Here is a 20870-nt window from a genome sequence, read left to right as displayed (position 1 = left end):
TTGAGTGATAACAACGGGGGACCGAAATCGGGGAATGAGGGCGAGAACGGCAAAGGGGAGAGGTGCGGAAACTCCAAAGAAAATAGTAAAGGTCTCGCGTCTCTTACTCGGACTTTATTTTTCAGCTCCGTGAAACCACTCGAACCGGATAGCTTCCAGCCCGAAGGATAACAGAAGCTGTTGGGGCCACTTCATCTATTCGGGATATCGCTGGAAAAAGTGTCGACGGTATCGACCGAGATGACGGAGGGACGCGGTGGAAGAGCTCCATCGGAAGCAGACCTCATATGGGCAAGATGCGGCTCCGCTCACGACCTGAAAATGAAAGTAGAAGAGAGTAGAATAGAAAGAAATTAGATTGGTCATTTTTAGTATAAGCATCGGTCTGTGGCGCCGCTGGAATGTCTGTGATTTTATCAGTAGTTAAAAGTTAGACGAGCCGTCTGCTCTCTACTACGTTATGTACTTGGCTGCTTTCATTACTATTTCAATGAGCGCCAGACACTCCGTGTCCAAGATCTCAAAGAAGAGAAGAAATCGCAAGACGTTCCTCGGGTATACCTCGAGAGTTGTTCGAGGTACACGGAAAGTCGAGTCAAAAAAACGTTAGAACTCTTGGCCGGTACCGATGGGGTGTTCTTATCTACTTCGGGTGTTAGACAAAAGAAGTTAACGCCTACGGAAAGGAGATCGGGTGGGGTGACCAAGGGAGAAGGATCGAAAGAAAAGTCCGAAGAAAAACGGTCGGAGGCAAACCCCATTTGGGTCAAAGTTAAGGCACCCTGCGGATCACTCCTGATATACCGGGCGACACAAAAATGCTTATCGCCTCTCGAGGTGGCCTCCTTTTTACAGTTACCGACTCTGGGTACCTCGTACCTTCTCCATTTAATACCGCCTCTCGTCCTGGGAAAGATCCCAGGGAACTTCCGTTCATTCTCTCCGACGAAGGTCCCTCGTAATCGGAACAAAGAGCGCGTGTTTTCTGTTTTCTTTTTCTTTTTTTTTTTTCTGGGAACCTCCATTCACGTATGCGCGAGCTAAATCCCTAGAGTCGGCTAATATACCGCTGAGAAGTTTCGGGCTCGTAAAATCTCTCCTTTCCCCAGGTAGGGACCAACTGTTTCGCCATGATGACGATCAATAATATCACACGCGGTCGATATTATTAATTATCTCCATGCAAGGGATTTCATTCGCTTACTTTTTTCTTTCAGACACAGATTACACGGCTATTGTGCAGGGGAGCAGAGGGGTCAGGAGATCAGGAGCAGAGTTATTACCAGGAGAGAGATTTCCGAAGGAATCACCCGACACGCCAGGACTTTCTCTTCCTTCTTTCGGCGAGGGATTGGCCACGTTTAGCGTTACGATTACTCGCCGGAGCGCTCCATTGGACGTGCTAAATTCGGTCATTTCATCAAATTACCGCCTTACGGTTAGTCCATCGACCGCTGGTTCATATAAGAGCCTCGCCACCGATCGCGGCTTCGGTGCAGAGACCTTTCGAGCCGGTAAATCGAGTCACCCTGGACAGAACTCTGCGGCGCCCTCGAAACTGATAGCAGATTACGAGGGATCGGTACACCCACTCGTTAATCGTCCCGCGGAAAATAAACACTGTTTAACCCTCGTTGTACAATGAAACGCGGGGGGCTAGCAAAATAGTACATAGATTTAATTGCGGGCTCGCCCGATTGTCGAGGAAGTCCTATAACTCGGCCGATAATTGGATTCGACAGAGGGCTCAAATTGAATTAGTAGACGATTCTCGGTTATTTACCTCGGCAATCCCCTCGGGAAGCACGGCAGGGTGTTGCCCGAAATTCGGAAAAAGTCCGGGAATTTACCTCAGGGCTGGTGTCCTTGCATCGTTCTCATATTCCGCATGATGTTCCGCCGAGCCTATTATCTTCGCAGATTTTTACCCGGATCGCGCGTACGTCGTTAGAAATTTAAATCACGAATACGCGGAATAGATTCAGGACGAGGAACGTGCGAGCACATAGAGGTCGATTGCCGAAGAGTACTCAGGGAATTATTGCTTCCGCGAGTACAATTCCTCGAGGGAGGAAGGTCTCGAATGAATTCCCGGGTGTTCGTACGTGCAAGTAGTGGTGACAGAATACGCTCGCTAAGGGCTTCCTCGGAATATGTATTTTTCCTATTAATAAGTCATACGTCAGCCGATTCGTCGGATTTTTTTACGGCGTTCGATGCCACGCCGCACTCCGCGCACCGTGCGATGCGTTTAATTTCCGCAGCGTAGTTCCACCCTCCTCGTATTTCCTTTTCACTTTCATATTCGTAAACGTATTCACATTTATTAAAATCCATTCGGTGGAGGGGTGGCTTTGGAGTTCTGCCAGGGGCCCCATATAGAAATTTGCGGACAGTGGGCAGCGGTGGTAATATTACGAACGCCCGATGTTGAATGCTTATTCATGAACTTCGGCCGTTTACGAAAGTACCCCTCGGTGATTTATATCTCGTTTTCCGCAAGCGAAATGCACGCGGTATCAGCCCTACCTCTGGCTACAATTCGCGCGATATCTCTGTACTCGACTTTGGCCGTTCGTTAAATGCGGATTTTGTTCGGACGGTTTGTTAATAAAAGTATGTGTATAATTCTAGGTGTGCGGTTTGGAAAGCAGGGAAGTTTGGAAAGTCAACCTGGAGGCCCTCCAGCCGGATATCCAGTTCATCGGCGCGCCATTAGGCAATTATCCCGAAAGACTTCCCGCTCGGCCCGTTAACGCGGCGCGATTAATTCGAGACTATAATCTGCGAGCAGCAAATCATGATTGACGACGGGTTTCGGAGCGATCGGGACGATTAGGGAGTTGCAAAAGACAGGGTCGTGCGACCTCGGAGCCGTTAGAGTCGGCGATCCCATATGCGCGTGGGTTCACCGGCGATTTGTAGCGCCGGCCGCGACGGTGTTAATGCTGATTTATCGGGCAAGAGTGATTTGCAAGCTATTTAGAACGGTCCCGGTGCCGAGGCGGATCCTCTGCATATTTATGCCATGCAAATGGAGGGGGACCACGAAAGAGTTTCCGCGGCTCAAAGAATTCCGCGAGCGTAGATACCGCGGGGCCGATCTTATCAGCCGGCAATAGGAGGTCCTTCATCCTGGCGAGGACCTCGCGAATTTCACTCAGACGAAGGCGTCACCAGAAGCGATAACAGGCGAGGGCGAATGCGAATTTAATGGGAGGAATAATAAACCGAGGAACCTCTGGGACGCGGCGATCCGTCCCTATGAAGAGATTAATTAGAGCGAAGATCACCGAATCGAGGAACACCTGTTAGTGTCCTGCGCGTATAATTTGTTCGCCGAAAATACGGCCGTGAGCCCAATAAACGTCTGGCGGTAAATTCGTGGCTGTTAAAGCGAGCTTATTAAACGTAAATGCCCCCGGAGCGGCGTTTCGGAGGCCATAATGGCCTCCGTGTTCCGGGCTGAATTTTCCGGTATGCCGGGAAAATTCGTAAAATCGACCATTGCGAATGCCACGAAAGGTCGGCTCATTTACAGGGGACCGAATAACGCCGTTGTAAGGGCTCCGTGGGAAATAATGACGCCGGTTCGATGATTCCTACAGACCTTCTGTATGCACCTGCACGCTCGTTGTGCATTGGATGTGATAATACGGGGACATACGCTCAAAGGATCCCTCGGGGCCCCGCTGGAAATCTCACGAATCTCCTTGTACTCCTTACAGTTTCTGTATTGCATCGTCCTGTATGTCCTATATGTAACGGCGATTGTCGGAAATTTTGGGAGGGCTCAATTCGGACCGAACACCCACAATCGCCGAAGGACCGGTGACCGTAAACAAAGATACGTAACACGAGTTCGCTTGAATTTTGACGACAAAGTTACGCGCGTCGTTACGGTCAGCTTCGGGTCCAATTGCGGTTGTAAAGTTTAACGACGACCATTATAACCTCGGTAACGTAATGACGGTGGCAATAACGACAAACGGTAACAAAGCCCGAATAACGCATTCCCTGTGCCTGCCGGGAGGCCCTACTCGTCCTTTTGGATCGTCCCTTTGTGACTTCGCCGTCTTTGAAAGATGTGACGGTACCCTCGACATCTTCCAAAGAAAGGAAATAGAAAAGAAAGGGAAAGAAACAACGGAGGAGATAGAAAAACGGGGAAATTCTTTTCTTCGTTCCGTAGTTTAGTGGTTTGCTCGGAAATGATCTATTTTTTCAGGATTGCAGCGATGTAGCTAATTTGTGGATCATTGTTCCAGGGTCACTCGGCAGGGCTTGGAGTCCTCATAAAATGCCAGGATGTCGCTAATGACCCGGCAAGCATCTACGGGGATCGAGGAGGCACCGAATTCGCCGGGGAATATCCGGCGAAGCATCGAAAGCTCGATTAGCACCGGGTACGTGTCGGGCCGGTAATCCTTCAGGATTCACATAGGTAGGAGTCCTAATAATCGATGAATCGGGCCGACAGGGATTACCGGGAGAACGTGCGAGCCCAGGGTGAAGCAGGGAAGGGCAAATCGGAGTTATTCTTCCTTTTGTACCCAGAATTTCACGGTCTCGTGAGCGCTTCGTTCCGCGGAAATTGCAAGCTCTGTCTTCCCTATTTTCCTCGCCCGTAAGCACAAGGAGGGGGTGCGTACACTGCCCTTTCTTGAATCGAGCCGATATGCATTTCACGCCGTTTAAATTCTACGGAGAAGTTACGTCGACTGAACGCCTAATTTTCGAATTCCAATTGTACGTTCTCTCGCTTTTGTTGATTTTTTGTATATAAGACGTTACATGTTAAACATCGTTGTAGATGAGATCTGGACAAGGATCATGGGGATTGCGCATGGGGTCGGCTGCCAGGGGGTGATACCAACGCATGGAGGGTGTCCCAGAGTTCGAGGAAAGTGCAGGGGATTTATTTTTCAAATTACCCTGGGTACACAAAGGATTGCGCGTACCCCATCAGGTACGGTGGAATATTGACGAGTGTCGGGAATATTTGGCGACCCGCGGCCGCAGGGAAAGGGGGCGCGAAAACGCACCGATTTCCCCGCACCTGGCCGACCGAACGACAGGGGTAGCAACGATATCTCCGCCGCAAATATTCCCTTCAAATTTGTTCATTGATTAATTATCAATTCTCTCCGTTTGTAGGTAATCGAGGACGAAATTCGAGGGGACACGAATCACAAGGAAGACTTGCCGAACCATTGTTTCACGGAGGAGCCAGGTTTTGCCCTCCTAGTCGGTACCCACCAATCTGCGAGGAAAGTTTTATTGCCGTTCAGGGTCCTGGTTTTACCGCAAACCGAGGAACTCCACCAGGGAGGATGATATCGGGTGCTGCGGAGCGTTAAAAAGTTGCCCTCTCCTGAGAAAGGACCTAACAGGACCAGAGGATAGAGAGGAAGCGGAGGGGCGAGTACGTATACAAGTAAAAAGAGCCCCTCCATTTTTCCGGGTTCCGGGAAAAATATGCTAGGGCGATCCCCAACGGAGTAGCGTTTATTCCCGGGTCCCTGGAAAAATGGAACCTCGAATTTGGCCCGGTTCACCCCTCCCTTCGCATCCGTTCATCCCTTGCAGCGAAAGGTACTATCGATTAACCTCATCGAGGGTAAATTATCGGGAAGTAGGAAAATATTTGGCGGGATTTTCATTTCCTACTTTCTTGTTGATCGTAGACTTTCGAGGGAGGCTCTCCTCTGAACTTGGAAAGGTGGTGGTTCCAGTTGGAGTTGGAGCATATTTCGGGAGGGCTCGAAGAAGGACCCTCGCAATTGGCATCGGCCGGTGCCTCGTGGCCCGTTAAACGTCGGGAGGAAATTGGAAAACGTTTCCGAGGATCCTACGAGGATAAAGTATCGGAGGGTCGCATGTCCCTAGTTATTCGAGGACAACATGGCTGCCTTTACGACCCCGAGCTGCACGTGTACCGCACTCTTGAGACCCCTCGATCGCGCTATCTGCCGCCGCCTAAGGATCCCTCTTCCTGCCCCCTCGGGAAAGGCTCCACTCCTGAATTTTACGGGCCATTTAAATCAGGACATCGGTCATGCCAAAATCATTGCCGACACGCGACGCAAGAAGGAGCCGAGACATTCTTTCCGATACTTCCTAAGCTCCGATTCCTTGTTGAATTTATTTCGTGGGAACCGACAGACCCACAGGACCTGGCATGCATGATCGCGGACCGAATTGTTTTAAATTAGCCCAAACCCCCGTTTTCACGGGCAAAGTAAATTATGCCGGACTGCATCGATGATTACAGGGTCCGCCTGCAGTTATACGGAAGCCAGGACAAGGTGTTCCGGTCTGGAGAAAAAAAGGAGAAACGAGGAGTCCTGCATCTCGTCAATCGAAAGTCCAGGTCGACTATGGAAGGTGACCAGGAAGAGTCTCCAATTATCACTGGAGACCTTGTAGGAGGTAATTCGCCGTTTAATTATTCCCCCACTTTGAGTGGTTAAATCTTGAAGGATCCTTCTTAGGACTCCTAGGTCACCTCTTCGGCGTCGGGATCACCTGGAAACAATGTAGGCCGCTAAATTAATGCGACTACGAAAGGGAAGGAGCTGATTCCCCTTTCACGGAGGGACTCGGATCCCGGCATTAATTATACGGAAGGTAAAACTGGAGCTTTCCGCGCGCCGGATTACGACGCACTTTATGCGGAAGAGGTCGGCACGGCGGTTACGAATGCGCGGCCTAAACGCGTCGGCGCCTCCGCCGCGTTAAATCAACCCTTACGGGGGAGCATCGAGCGGAGAGAAAAAGCTTCCCCGAGAGGTCTCAACGCGTTGTCGCACCCCCAGTTGACGACAGTCGATGAATAACGGGGCCGTTACCCCGACTCCTGACCGACGCCAGGAGTTAACGCGTCAACGGCCCGGCCCGGAAATGCACCACCCCGGTTAGGATTCCACAGGTAGGACGTTTGTCACGCCCCGGTTCCCGGGATGCCCGCCGGAGTGAAACGCTTCCCGTGTCTAACGGATGTCTGGAATCGGACCCTGCTCGGGTGGACGATGACCCCCAGGAGGGCTTTCGAGGATTCGAGATACGGCGGTGAACGGACAGTCTTCGGTTAACCGGACCGCAAGGGAGGGTTCCAATTTCGGCGAGAGTTCCACCCAGGACGCACCGGATACGAGTGAAGGGTCCCAGAGGAAAATTTGAAAGGACTCGATCACCTCGATGGAGCAATAGTCAGATTGGTAATTATATTTAATTAGGTTCCATGATATCGTTTAATGATATTTTATATTGCTTTTGTAGGGATTCTTCGACCTCGGGGCGATCTGTCAGATATTTCAAGGTGCACCCAGCTGACGGCTTCTGGTCGTTCGTAGGACGCTTCAGGGTACCCGGCGATCGCGATTTGCAGCTCCTCTCCTCGCATCGTGCACCCGAGGAACGACGTTGAAACGCAGAAGCGGTCCTCGGCGTTCTTATCCTCGCCGAGATAGGACTTTACGAGCGCGAGATCGAGGACGAAGAAGAGGAGGAATCGGCGAGAGCCCTCGCAGTAGGGCAGTGGGCTGAGGTTCGAGGAACTTGCAACTTCACCGGGAACTTTACGAGCAGGAACGGGTCCGAAGTCGCGGATTTTCACCTGGCGGATGAAAACCTCGGTCCGGAATTTATGGGATTTCGTTCTCCCGGGAATTAAGACATTACGAAATAGTTATTTCTACGCGATATGAAAATATTTATAAAACTTTCTCGAGTCTCCATAATCGCGTGCCGAAGTTTCAAACGATTCAGCGCACCCAGTTTGGAGATATGTTTTATTAATGTTTTACGTTTTATGTTTTTTATCAATATTTTAATTATTATATATATATGACACTTTAATTTCGCAAACTCGAGACAAGAGAGTCGGTTCCGGTTGACGATGCGGAAACGCGGGAGGGGGAGATACTTAGTATTCCGGGCAAGACGTACTTCGAGTACGTATATTTATGTACGAGCAGATCTAAGTACGCGTATATACGCGTGATGGGTACATAAAATGCACCTTGGCCGGACTAAATAAATAAACTCCCCCGAATACGACGGTAATGGGTATTACGGCGGGCGGGCGAGAGGGGAGGGCCAAATTGAAAAGCTCCTCCGCTTTGAATAAAGTTTTTTATTCGGGTTAAGTGAAACCGAAAGAAGTGGATCCCGCTAATACAGGACTCGATTCGGTTTAAGCAATGCATTCTCCTCCCCCGTACTGAATGGGGAATCGATTTTAATTAAACTTCTTTATCCGTCAGAAATAACTCCACTCCGGATGTTATTTGACGCAAATGGATGAATTTTAAACAGATCTATTTACTCGCTTCCTGCGCCCCAGGGGTCGCTTTGAAAGGCCGTCGCGGGGAAGAGGGAGTTATTAAAACCGACGATTTGGGTAAACCTCTTGTCTCGATGCGTTTTCGATGTGAAACCTCTAAGAAAGCGAAACCACCCGGGTATTCCGCAACGGCGATTAATTACTTTTCTTCGGAGCGTATACAGCGTCGTTTCCCTTATCAGCGATGCATCTCGAGGTTTTCCTTTTCGAAAGTCCCTCGCCGCGTTCCCCGGGAAGGCCTCCTGGTAACGAGCGATTCTTTCGTGCCGTCCGAATACTTTTCCACGGGTCACGGTTGGAAATTCGAAACGCGGACGAAACTTGCCGGGAGGAAAGTCGACGCACAGGTGAAACATCGGCGACGCGGAATTTCACTCTCGTGGTGCATGCCAAGTGTCGAGTGGTTTCTAGGGTCAGGAGAGACCCAACGCGTTTGTAGAGAATTAAAAATTGTACAACATAAGAATTTAAACCATGTAGAAATGCAAGACGCCTTGTACATATGTATATTTTATTTTTCCAATTGCAGGAAACCTCGCGGTGGTTTGCGTCGATTCGCTCGACGGACGAGGAGGGCAGAGACGCGGAATCCGGAGAGGCGAGGGCACGGATCGACGGCGGATGCAGCGGGGATGCACCTGCACCTCGGCCCTCGGCGAGCGGGATTACCCTAGGCCGAGGAATGCCTGGGCCGGCGGTCGGTCTCGGTACTCCCGCAAGGACGATCGCCGCCTTTGGCTTTGGAGCGGCGAAAGAGAGAAAAGCGAGCCGGGCTCGGCGAGAGAGGGACGTCTCTCCTGGGTGTCCTTGGGCTAGTCGGGCCCGAGGGCCGTCCGCGCCGACTTTTGACCGAACTCGGCCGTATAAAAGCAACAGGCCAAGGGACGAATGCCTACGGTACGCCACGAACCGCGTATATACGCCTCCATTCAGCCGGCCTCGCCCGTTACATCCGGCCCGAGGTTGCCCCCGCCCCCAGGACCCGCTCGGAGACGTTCCATCCCCCAGGACGCCTCCATCGACGCTTTTCCCTTATCGCTCCAATTAACCGTCTCATTCATAACTCAATCGTCGGAATTTCTCAAGGAATGGCGCGTCGAGTGCGTCATTAGTGCGTAGCGCGAGTACCGACGAAATCGCATTCCGGCTCCGGCCCGAAAACCGCGCCGACTCAGCGGGGAGGCCTTCACGCGGCGCGGGGAAATAGTATTGAAAAGGCATCCCGGGGGACCCGCGTCCTTGGAGGGATCTCCTGGGAGCTAAGGCTTTTTAGAATTCCTCCACCGAAATTCCCCAGCGCGCCCCGGGAAGGCGTTAGATCCCGCGATCGGCGCGACCGGTCGCGGGGTCTCCGGCGCCGTTCGCCGGTCTCGCCGGCTCTCGGCCGTCTCCTCGCCGGTCGCCCCCCTCCCTGGGGGATCGCGGCGCGCATGCGCCCCCCACCTGGGTGCAGGTAACGTGCCGACGCCAGGCAATGGCGCCTGGCGGTGCACCAGGGGCAACCGTCGACCAGGTGCGGGCCCCGCCATTGGCCGGTTCCGGCGTGGCGGCGCCCCCATTGGCCGCGGCGGCCGCTCCGCCGGCACGAGGCTTTAATCTCGTTTACCGTGGCGCCGCCGGTGCTCAGTTCGAGTTACCTTGGCCGCACGGCCGGGCGGACATCTTGCGAGGACGAAGCGACGCGTCGCCGTCGCCGCCGCCGCCGCGGAACCGCCGCGTTTACGGGCCGGCTGCGGGTCGGCCGAGCGAGATCGGGAGCGCCGACGCGACTACCCGGGGCCGCGGGTGACCCGCGACCCGCATAGATCCCCGGATCGTTTGCGCAAGCGCGGCGCGGCGCGCGTTCCTGCGCGGCCCACGGTGCGCGCGCGCGCGCGCCATCCGGTGGCGTGGCAGCTCCCCTCGGGCGGCCGCGCCGCCGTTAAACGCCGACCCGGGCCCATGCGAGCGACCGCGCCGACGCCAGCGCCCAGCCGAGGGGCGCCGCGACGCGCCAGGCCTACCAACCGACGGCCGACCGGCGCCGATCGCCGCGTTTAACGACGCCGCCGAGGCCTCCCAGCGGGATGTACCGGTGCCGGGCGCCCAACGCGTTCTTCCAGGCTGTGCCGTTGTAAGCTGCGCCGTTTTAACCTGCGCAATTCCAGGCCGCCCGTTTAACGGCCATCGAGGCTCGCCCAGTGCACGGTGACGGTGGTGTCTGGAGTGCGCGACTTCGGCCAGGGTGCTCGAGAACGAAGCGCGGCAAGAAACGAGGGAACCCAACGGGATCCGTCCGTTAAACGAGGATTTAACGTCCCTAGTTCCTGGAAGGCACGGGGTGCCCTGTGCGTTGCCGATCAAGAAGGATCCATTGCGGGGAATACCTAGGGCGAGGTGCCCGTTAAATGGCGACAAAGCTCTGCAGAACTGAACCAGACCGACGGTTTCGACGCCGTTAACGGGGGTACCCGGAGTTCGAGAAATTCGTTGCAATCTTCCGGCCGTTAGAAATTTGATGGTCAGGAGGCACCGAATCAAGGTCGCTTAGACGGCCCCAGGATTCGAGGTTTGGTGCGTCGTGGCCGGAGGTGAATCATCGGGGGAGGTCTCGGATCCGGATCTGGGGAGTCGAGGCGAGCGCCGCGACGTCGAGCGCCGCCAACGGACTCGAATCGGCGAACCGGCCCGGCCGGTTTCGCTCCCGCCGAAAAGCGGACGCCCGGCCACGAGGAGAATCGTCACCCTTGATACGGATGGACTAGCCCGCCCCTTTATGCAGAAGTCGCATGAAATAGCCACGCCGAGTCCGGGGAAGAGGAAGCAGATGCGGCACCCGGCGGTCGCGAGAGGTTAGGTTCGCGCGGACGGCGCGATAAGAGATACCAGAGAGGGACCCGAGCCATTGGGTCGAAAAGGAGGAGGAGGAGGCTGGGTCCGCGGGGCCCGGCGAGGAAGAGAGGTTAGGATCGCCGGAGTGAACGGCCACGAGGCCCGCCGGAGAGAGGCCGCCGGCCCGAGAGGAGGGCGGCGCTCCGCGGCTGCACCCTCGAAATCTGGATTACGCGGGAGACCCGAGGATTGCCAAGATTCTGCCGATTCATAAAAAAGGTGAGCGAAACCGGCGACAGCGCCGACCCTCGTGTATCCGCGAGCCGCGCGCCTCCGCGGCGCGACCCCGAGTGGCCGCGGGGGACGCGCCCGCTCCTTTATATACCCCCCGGGCCGCGCGTGCGCGGACCGACTCGTTCGGCGCGCGCCGGAAAAAATTCCAATTAAAATCGTCTCGGCTGGCCTTGGAAGTCGGCGGGACGAGGAGCGGTCTCGCTTCCCTCCCAGGGAACGTATTTACGAGCTCCCCGGCTCTTTTCCTCGCCTTTTCGACCGAACCGCCGCGATTTTTCGCGGTACACGCGGCGAACCGTGGGCGACTTTTACGCCCGGCGTATCTGGGCCGCGGGGAGCGCTCCTCCGATGAGAAAGTTGCCCTCGATCGGAGGTAACTCGATAAGCCGGCGAATTTTCTAACTCCGGTCCGATCCAACATGGCCGACGGACCGCCTTGCGTCACTTGGTCACTTCCTTCCCGTAATCCGTGTCCGGGATTCCTTTTTGTTTGGAGAGGACGAGCCGAGAGGAAGGTGCAGACCCCCTGGCGGGTCTCCCGGCAGGGTTGCCACCTGTCTCGTTTTCGGTCAGGTGGAAACTACGACCTGCCGTTTTACTCCTCGTCTTTGCGCGCTTCCTTCGTGGCCTCCGTCTGGCGATGAGAAATCGCGTTTGAATTATTTCAAATTTCAGGAATTCATCCGAGAAGCTCTAAGGGCGACGGGGCTCCGAAATTTCCACCCGGTGCTTTTCATATCACCTTTGCGATTGCCTTTTTAATTTCATACGATATACAGCAGCGTGATTCGATAACAAGTGACGCTCGGATTTAAAATCCTGACTTTTCCATGACAGTCCAACCATTTTTTAAGGGATCTCGACTTGCGATTTCCAGCATTAAAATCCATTTTCTGAGTAACCACGTTTTACTCCTTGTCTAACTATTTTAGGAAGGACCCGAGAATCTCTCTAAGGGCCACGAGGGGTCCTTTCTTTTATTCCGTCGGTTTCCTCCATTTTTTTTTTCTTTTTTTTTATTCCTCGTTTTTCAGTCGAGGTATCCTTCCCTCCTTACGGAACGTCCGGCGAACGCGGGTTTCTCTCTCTTTCTCTCTCCTTGGAGAGTCTCGGGAATTTGTTATGCCCACTCCCTTCCTTTTTCTCCATTTCTTTTTTAACACATCGCAGTCGGCGTGCCTCGCGTGTTCTCCGCGAGCTGCCCGATTCGTCAAGGCCACTGCGCGGAACCTCGACGGAATCGCGTTCCCGGGTCGACCTGGGAACGCGGAAAAAAGCCCCCGAGGATTCCGCAGCCTCTGAATCACCTCTTCGGCGCGAATTCGTTTGCGGGAAAGAAAACAAAATGGCGCCGCTCGACGCCAGGACGCCGACTCTCGGAAGCTTTCGCCCCGCAGAAGTCGCGTATTACCTTTCGTCCCCGAAGTCGTACGTGCAACGGATGTAATTTCATACACACGCGTACCAGTGCACTCGACGAGTATACAGAAACTGTACGTCGAGGCGAGTCCAAACCGAGTCTACACGCCGAGCGAAAAAATCAATTTCTACCACGAGAACAAAATATTTCCATTGTACCAAAAAAAAAAAAATATTTTCCTTTCCATGCTTCACAATTAGTAGGTTTTTCCATTCTCTCGGGAGAATATCATATCCTTGTTTCCACCTACCCTGTGAAAAAGGCAAAAAGAAATCCATCGAAGCGAGGAAACATTTTGGCAATTCAAAGAATAATTATTTTCACTCAGTGGAAAAAATGGTGCGCCATGTTTCGTCGGAATTGACGATTTATATGAGTTACATCATTATTCTTTAAATTAACCAAATATTTCTTTGGGTCAATGCATTTTATTTTTTTGGTTTTGTTCTCACGGTATGGAGGAAGGTAATTGAAATTTTCTAGAGAGAATGAAAAAATTTGCTGATTACGGATCTCATCTGAATGAGGGTCAGGAAATTAATGCACGTTGGGAGGAAAGTTTCAAAGGAGTATCGTGAAGTTCCGATATTTTCCGCTAATATTGCAATGAATTTAATAGCGAGTCTCGGATGAAATTCGCGCCGACTAGTTCGCAACTTGCACTCGAGAACCGTGTCGAGTGAAATATAGATCGCCTGACTTTAATGCCGCATTCGTTGACTTCCCTTGTCTACACCGAGGAAATAATGCCACTGAACCAGGGAAATAATTTGTTGACTGGAAGAATAATTATTTGACGTAATTAGACGCGAATTAATTGGTCGTTTATTTGGAATTTTGACGATTTATTTCAGTTAAGTGGTTATTTTTGGAATTAACGAAATATTTCTTTGATACGGTGAGGGTTTTTTTTTCTCGGTGCGGTTCACGTTTTGGGGGTGGAAACTTGGAGTAGATTCGAGGTAGTCGATTATTTCGGGGTGAATGATGCGAAACAGTGCTCGACCATAAGGGGGAATTTTCGAAATTCCAGCCGAGGCTAGCTCGACCTGTCGTCTAATTAGGAATACCTGGCGGGATGTATCGGGTTAAGCCACAGATATCCACCGCAAACTGCAATGATTACCCTTCTCCCTTTTCCTCTGGACCTGCCCCTGTCGGTCATAGCGGAGGATTTAGAGCCGACTCTGCGGTGCGAAACCGCAAGGGAGGAGAAGTCGGTTTTAATGCGCTTTTTGAGACCACCGTATTGGTCCAGGTTAGAGAAACTCGAGATTTCCACGCATTGAAGCATGGCTAAAATTCTGACATTTAAACCTGGATTTTTTAATTAATTAAGTTAAGTTCCAATTCCGATTTCTAACCCCCCTTTCTTCTCGTTTCAGGGGGACGCACGGACAGAGATGGCATGAGGGAGGGTTCCGGCAACGTTGCCGAGGTGGTGAGTTTCTCTTTCTCTCTCTATCTCCATTACTACAGATATTAATTATTGGCCCCTCCACCGGGAGCGATGCCCCGAAAAAGGAGGACTTTGCTTTTGGCGAAACGTCCAAGAGAGGGTCTATTCCCGTCCGGCGTATAAATATGCACTAGGGTATATATACCCCGAGAAAAAAAAAAGAATTTCATCACCCCAGAGAAATATCTCTTCAACGGTCCAATGAAATATCCAGTTATCTCAAAGAATAATTAGTTCGACTCAAATCAATTGTCATAATTCCTAAGAAACGTTGCGTCCAATTCATTCGAGTCGCGTAATAAGTCTTTGAATTAACGAAATATTTCTTTGGTACTGTTTAAATATTTCTCGGTACGTACACCTCTCGAGAAGGTTATTGAAAATGTTTCCATATCATCGAGGGGTAGTTAGAAATCGCCGATCCCCGTTCGTAGTTACCGAGCCTGGAGACGGAATGGACTCGCGGCGTCCTTAGCAACGGCCGGTTGCTAGGGACGCTGCAGTCGCGACGCGAGGGAATCTAGTCTTCCAAAAAATCGGGAAAACAGGATTTACAAATACTGGCCTGTCCCCCGAGTGAAAATAATATTTGTCAGTACGTACCTTGAGGAGGTTATTGACAATGATTCCATATTATCAAGGGGAAGTTGGAAATCGTCGATTCGCCGAGTTCGAAGTCACCGAGCACCAGTGCCAAGGTTGTCGTCATCGGAATATCGCCCGAAGGAGGCCTTTCGAAGTGGCCCCTTTTCCCGTCCCGTCCTTTCACGAGGAGGGAAGGAAAATGAGCGTAGAACGGGAGGAGCTAGTCCGCGAACGGCGAGGATGCGAGCGAGAAGTGTATTTTCGAAAGCCTTCGGGCCATTGGCTCAGAGGAAGACGAAGTAGGCTACCGGGTTAATACTTGACCAAGAGAGAGGAGGGAGAGAGCACGCGAGAGAAACTTAAGGCCTTAAGGCCGGTACGCACCGCTCTCCTCTCGCGTTTCACCTCTCGGTGCCGTATTATCGGCACTTGATAAGACCTCCCGCTATCAGGCACTAAGAGCGCTCCTGGAGCCTTGACTGCACTCGTACTCGATACTCGAGGCAATCGATTTGTCGAGCATTCCTCCTCCTTAATTAACTACTTCATTAACGATCGAAATCTCCGATTGCCTTCGGCCCCTTTAAAAGCCTTCGGGAGGAAACCCGCGATTAAACGAGCTCTTACATTCTAAGTTTGGAGAAAAATATTTATAAACATATTGATATTTTGGTATATATACAATGACCCTTTCATACAATCTTTTGATATCACCTTAATTCCTATCGGTGATGTCAAAAGGCGAGCCGAAACGCGGCCCGTTTAACGAACCCCATCCTCGGTCCGAGCGCGATGCACCGATAATGCATCGCAGTATGCACCGATAATGCGCGCAGCTGCATCGCGCTTCGTTCCTCGCTTAAATCCGCAATGAGACCTAGCCGCAACAACGGCATCGCGATTAGCCATTTCGCGGGGCCGGGAGCTCGTCTGGCCCCGATTCGAGCCTAAAATGCAGAATTGATATATCCGTTGGTTGCGAGCCGTCCGAAATACCCGTGTAAATTATATATCCAGGAATACATATATGTATATACATATACGCATCGAGCGGCAACCGGATCCATTCTCTATGCACGGTCGGATAAATGTGTAAATAAATTAGCCTGGAAAACGATGGTAATTTCTGGGGCCATTATCGGGATTATCTTGAGCCCCGTGAAGAGCCATTACAGGAAATGCGAGGTGCGAAAAATGTACAGGGGGGTGTTTTGAGATATTTCAATATCTTTGGAATTTTATTTAAAATCAGTGCAATGGTGGAATTGGTAGTTGGGAAGAGTCGATCGAGGCGGATATCTATTGTATGCACTTGTTGGCCCAGGGGATGCACCGGTGGATAATTGTCGGACAAGGATCCGTACTTGCAGTTGGCAATGACTGTTCTGTACACGTCGAGCCCTAATTACGATTTCCTCGCGATTGCCGGCGTCCCGATATTGTTGGCTAATTATCTCGTCGATATTGTGCATATCGGGAGGCGACGCGCCGGAAGCTCCCCCGGAAGTGCATCGCCGATGCACCCGTGGTGGTGCGCACCTGTGCGTTAATGCGAGCCCTTAATCACGGGGCTGATAGATGCACGTCCGGGTGCCGCAAGTATGCGGCTCGTTAGTCTGGACCTTCTCGTGTCTCGGTGCTGCCCAATTGCGCACTGCACGTTGCACCCTGCACATGCACCCCTTGCTGGGTCTCTTGGCGCATGAAGTCGCAACTGCTACCAGAGACCGAGATTAAACTACGGAATTAACCGTACTACGGATCTAGCTGCAGGCGCTATTCATTTTAGGAAAATTCGGTGCGGCCCGATGGACGTCTCTTATCAGCGAGGAGTGGACTGGAAAATGAAGGTTCAAAATTCGAGGATTAGAATTCTAAGATTTAGAATTTTTCTTCAGTCTTATCGGGGAATTGGCCACGGCGAAATCGACATTTCGGACGTTCTTTATAATGATTTCTATATAAGATAAAGGACATTTCTTGGCGACGTCGACCGTCGTGATAGCGAAGGAGGTTACAGAGCTCGAGCGGCCTAAATCGCGAGGAATCGCTGAAGAGTTTCCTATTTCCCCTTTGAATTTTCTAAGCGAGGCAAGGAATCGATATGCACTTTTTGATCCCCTTTTCGAGAAACTGCTCTTGGGAGCCGTTTCGGGATGACGGAGTCGCCGTGATAGGCAAATAGATTTTTAACGACGCACCGACCGCCGGGAATGACAATTCGATAAGTTTTTCGCCCTTTTCTTCGAGGTTGATGCGGAGGGTGGACGTTTTTCGGCGGTGAGAAAATGCCCTGATGAATTCCCCATCTCGGCCAGGAGGGACGGGATTGATGAGCCGGGAGGTCCAGGGGGGAAAAAATCCTGAGGGAGGTTCCGGTTATCACCGTGATCGATGACACGGGGTAGAGACGTGCACGTACAATGAGGTTTGCTGGGAGGGGGAATTTTTTTTCAAAACTTCAGACCCATGGTATTTCGACACTGCAACCCTTGACAACCCCACGACCAACCTCCCGTTGACTTATGGCAAGAGAGGGCGGAGGCTGTTTAGGATTTTCCAGGAGATCGCCTCGAAGATCTCTTCGGCATTTTTCCGCAGCGTTTCCGCCCCTTTTCCAGGCTGAATCTCTCCTCGAACGTCTTCTCGCCTCTTCGCAAACGCCTCTCCACTCGACGTCCGCGTTTGCCTCTTCTGGGAGACTTTAACGCCTTTTCTCGCGCCCTCCGAGGCCCTCTCGATTCCTCCCCAAAAGGATTTTCCCTGGATCCCTCGAATCAATTTGGGATGTCCTGCGAAGAAAGAGAGAAATTAAATAGAGAATAAAAATGCAAAATACAAATTTTGAAGGTGATCCCCCTTTTTTTTCTCATTTTTCTAAGTCGATCAGCTGAGAGCTACTTCATGCTGCTGCACCTGTTCCTTCGAGTTGGTATTTTTCATTTTATTTTTTAGGTTAATGGCCACTCGTTGGACCGTTTCCGATTTTGTGGGGAGATCCGGCTTTTCGGGGAGGTCGGGGAACCGATGCACCCGGGGATGGCACCTCGAGGAGGTCTGCGTCCTTTTTACGGAGGAGCCGACTTCCGCGTCGCGTATATGGCGCTGGCTCTGTTCTTGCAGGCGGACTCGACGAGAATGTGGAATCACTCGGTCGAAGCACCGTGGGAAAATGATTATGGTCATCCTAAAGCGTCGCCCGAAAAGGACTCCTCCCTTAAGACCTTTCTTGGCGGTCGTCCTTTACCAGGACGCATTTCCACCCCTAGGCCGCCAAAAGGTTCCGCTTTTCCGAGAGAATCGGGGAAATCGAAGAAAAACAGTCGACGCGGGCCATTTACTGACGGAGGCAGGGGGAAGAGGGAAAAATTCATATTTTCCAGTTTTCCGAGCCGTTCATTTTTTCCCGTTCTCTCGCGGACTCGCCGTTTCGCTCTGTTTCTCCCTGGCGGAAGTCACGTCCAGCAATTATCGCACCGCATTTCCCGGGCAGGCACGTGCGAATGCATCTCGTCCATTGAGAGGAGCCTTCAGCGGGTCTTGCCTATTTTTCCTCGAATTGAAGAATTAAAAAAAAAGCTGGGAGAAAAATGCTGGAAATCGACCACAGGGGGTTATAATTTAGAGAAGCTTATTATATTATTTATTTAATAATTTGTCGATATCGGTTTCGCGTTCAATTCAACAGAAGAAGAGGAAAATCCGTCTCTTTTTTTATCGCGAGTTTCCCTCGTGTTCTGGAGCAGATATCGCGGATCGTTAGCTTCCTTAATCAGCCCCGGATTTCACGAGTCGGTCGAAAAGCTCCCCGAAAGACATCGCAGACTTGCAGCGCAAGTTCGGAAGTTCCAAGGGAAATTAGTCAGTACCTCCTCTCATCTCGGAGTTCCGCAAATGAGGAGGGCGCTCGAGTGATTTCTCCCTCTATCTCTCTTAGAAACATTTTCGAGGAGCCGAACTTTCCTCGGGTCAACTCATGTAAAGGTGAAATCTCGTTTCGAATCGGTCTCGCTCCTTTATCGATCGTGTGATACGAGCCTGAGTAGGCGTGGAATGACTCATTACCTGCGAGGTGGCGTGGTAATCGGGTTACTTACCGATCTCCTTCTGCTGGGAACTACTGTGCAACTCCTCGCCGAGGTCTCCCCGACTCCCTTAACACCCAGGAAAATGGGAAAAAAATCTTCATAAGTTTTCCAGGAATTTTTCAGAAATTCTACATAGTCGCTAATCCCGCGGATGGCGTTAAAGACTGGACTGTGAGCTTTTCTAATTGTAAGGAAATTCATAAGGTATTCCTACGTAAAAATAATCACGCATTGAACCCGGTGAATTATTTCACTAATTAACTTGACAGAAATAAATTGCCATAATTTCGATGGAACGTCGCATCCAATTTATTCCCGTAATTATTCTTGGAATTAACAGAATATTTCCTTGGTTCGATGGAATTTTTTTTTCTCGGCTCTTTCGACCCTTTTGTTTAGAAATTTGCAATCAATCCTGCGCATGGTATTTATCACTGAGCTTTTCGAAGTCAATACGAAGGTTGCTCCTAGAATGTTTGAAGGTCCATTGACAGACCACTCGGCGGAGATTCGCGGTGCATAAGTACGTACGAACTTGCTCGTAAGAGCTTTCCGGGCACGCTCGTCTCGGCGCTCTCGAAAGGCGCACTTTGTCGAGCCCCGGAGCTCATTTTCGAGATTACCGGCTCCCGGAAGGCGCCCTCTGGCTTTTCGGTCAATACCGAACCTGGGCAGCCCTCTTGAATAAGCTTCGCGGTTTTTTACGTACCTGCCAGATAAAAAGCTCGGACCGCGGTGCTTATCGGCGAGATGGAGCGGAAAAAGCCCCTCCTCGAGGAATAAAAATGAAACCGCCGCCAGAGATCGATTTAATCCCGGGAAATAATTTTCAAACGATTTCTTATTCTCTCTTCCCCCGGAGAAACGTAGACGCGCGGCCATTTCAATCGGTAACACTTTGATGATACGTGTCGGACTTGCGAGAATTGCATCTAGAAATGCAACTGCACTTCGAGAGTCGAATCGTTATTCACGTGACATTTGTTTATTACTAGGGAAGGTATTTTTGTAATTTTCAATCCGTCTGAAAAAATCGATCCTGCACCCCATGACGCGGCGCCATGTAGAGCGACCGCGCCAAGTGCTCGCCTCTGTGGCTAAGTACGCGCGATTTGTCCGCGCAAGACTCGCGCACTCGACGCGTACACTTACTCGACTTGCGCCGATAAGTCGAGGAGATTAAGTACTAGGAAACGGGCGGACAGAGACGCAACCTTCCTTCTTGCGGGGTCTGCATGCCGCCTCGAACCGTTTCTCGTACATTGGGGGACATGAACGCCTTCCGTGTTCATAATCCCCCTCACTGTACGATGGGATGACGGTCATGCTCGCCGGTGTACCTAGGTTCGCAAGGATAGGCAAAATAGGTGCGGCGAAAGATGGACGACGGAATGATCGGCCCTGGGTGTAGCATTACCGGAGCTTACAATGTTGTTAAGGATTTTTAACGCTGGAAATAACGGCAGCTGCAACGCGGGCATCGCGCACTGCAAGATGCACCTAGATGTCCATTAAAAAAAAAGAAACTCGCGACCTGACACTTCATATATGTATATATATACATATTTTTTTTTTTTCCGCGACTTAGGAATTTTTTTACTATTTTACATATATCGGTAGAGTCTTGGCTGCTGAAAACCGGGCTTTGTGGTTTCATCTTTTTGGTGGCGCGACAGATCTCGCCTTATCCGATCGCCAGGAATCGAACTGCGATCGGATAAGGGGTATCGAGTGCGGCGAGGGTCGAATTTCTTCCGGACCGCAAATCGGAGCGAAATTTCGATCCCGGGGTCCAGAGAAGAGTCGACTCCATCCAAAATGGCCAGGCTGATTTTTCAACCTACGCGGAAATTAATAATCGACCTC

Source organism: Orussus abietinus, unplaced genomic scaffold, assembly GCF_000612105.2.
Source record: "Orussus abietinus isolate OABI.00-Male unplaced genomic scaffold, Oabi_2.0 scaffold12, whole genome shotgun sequence".
Taxonomy (NCBI): domain Eukaryota; kingdom Metazoa; phylum Arthropoda; class Insecta; order Hymenoptera; family Orussidae; genus Orussus; species Orussus abietinus.
Note: the sequence above shows the minus strand (reverse complement) of the source record.